Below are 1,791 nucleotides of genomic sequence, written 5' to 3'. Positions count from 1 at the left end.
AGACAAATGAATAAGTTCACACATTTTGCTTCTTTTCATTTAATAGTATCATACAAAATAATGTTATAGATAATTTTACTTTGAGAAAGAAAGTGTTCTTTACTTAAAAACTTACTGTAAGAATAGTATGTGGTGCTGACCAACAATCATCTTGTAGACATCTATTCCAGGAGTTGAACATTTTAACTATTGGTTCACAGTATATTTATTCTCTTATGAAGTTTGTAGTAAATAATTCATTGTAGTTCGAAAGGAACAGTGATGTAATTAATTACAGTACCAGAAGGAGAAACGACACTCACACTCCACATTAAGGTTTTCTGCAGCACAAAAAGGGGTGCACAAGGCTGCTACCAATATTTATGTCTGCCAGAGACCAAAACTAAATTTAAAAATAAAACTGAAAAAGTTTCTCCTTAACAACTCCTACTATTCCGTAGAGCAATTTCTACTTTTGTAATGTGTAAAAGGAACGGGTAGAATTATTAACTCACAACAGTACTAAAAAAAATTTTAAGCAATCAGCATGTAGCCACATTTATATATGAATGTGTACACACCTTCCGAACAGGCTTTGAAGGCCCAACGATACCGACAGGCCACTGTGTCATCCTCAGCCCTTACGCGTCAGATGCGGAGGGACATGCGGTCAGCACACCGCTCTCCCGGCCGTTGTCAGTTTTCGTGACCGCTGACGCTACTTCTCAGCCAATTAGCTCCATAATTGGTCTCACAAGGGCTGATTGCACCCTGCTTGCCAACGTCACTTGGCAGACCCGGAAGGTGACCCATCCAAATGCTAGCCAGGCCCGACAGCGCTTAACTTGGGTGATCTGACGGGAACCGGCGTTATCACTGCGGCAAGGCCGTTGGCTATGAATGTATCATGTGAATGTAAAACTACTCGTTCCACATCATAGCGGGTAATTATACAAATGATCCACGTAGCATAAAATTAACGAATTGTACCATTCACCTGATTATGATTTTTTTATTTTTTTTATTTTTTTTATTTTTTTTTTTTTTTTGATGTGTTGTGCTCACGCTCGAGAAGATAAGTTTCAGTCAAATTTTGCACATACATGACTCATTATTTGTATAATTACTTGTATAAAAATATTAAGGCTGTTGGCGTTGGGGGTGGGGGTGGGGATGGGGGGGCAGGTCGAGGGTAATACAATCCAGTCGCTCCAAACAAGTTTGGGATTAAAAAGCGTAACTCAAGAACATTTGGAGCAATTACAACCGAATCTGATGTATACATGATTGCAAGTTTCGCAGGAGAGCTTCTGTAAAGTTTGGAAGGTAGGAGACAAGGTACTGGCGGAAGTAAATCTGTGAGAACAGGGCGTGAGTCGTGCTTGGGTAGCTCAGTTGGTAGAGCGCTTGCCAGCGAAAGGCAAAGGTCCCGAGTTCGAGTCTCGGTCCGGCACACAGTTCTAATCTGCCAGGAAGTTTCATATCAGCGCACACTCCGCTGCAGAGTGAAAATATCATTCTGTATACATGATTCACTATTAGCATAAAAATACTATGGTAGATAGATATTCCTACTACCATGATTCACTATTAGCATAAAAATACTATGGTAGATAGATATTCCTACTACCACTAGGGGCGGGGGTGACGATGAAAAGGGGTAAAAGTAAAAACGTCTGAAAATTACCTGTTGGTGTTTGGTACCTGTTGGTATTTCCGCTCTATGTCATTAGTTGATTATGAATGTGTTACAAGTATGAAACGCGTCTGTCTCTCATTTGAGTTATACAATACAACAACCACATCTTCTTT

The 1,791-nt window shown here is 40.0% G+C and overlaps 1 pseudogene; it reads right to left on the bottom strand.

Moving 5' to 3' along the window:
• Positions 1 to 755: 755 nt before the first annotated feature.
• On the bottom strand, positions 756 to 874 carry LOC124722009 (annotated as a pseudogene).
• Between the last annotated feature and the right edge of the window lie 917 nt (positions 875 to 1,791).

This window comes from Schistocerca piceifrons, chromosome 1, assembly GCF_021461385.2.
Source record: "Schistocerca piceifrons isolate TAMUIC-IGC-003096 chromosome 1, iqSchPice1.1, whole genome shotgun sequence".
NCBI classification, from domain to species: Eukaryota; Metazoa; Arthropoda; class Insecta; order Orthoptera; family Acrididae; genus Schistocerca; species Schistocerca piceifrons.
This window is presented reverse-complemented; position numbering and strand designations above follow the sequence as displayed.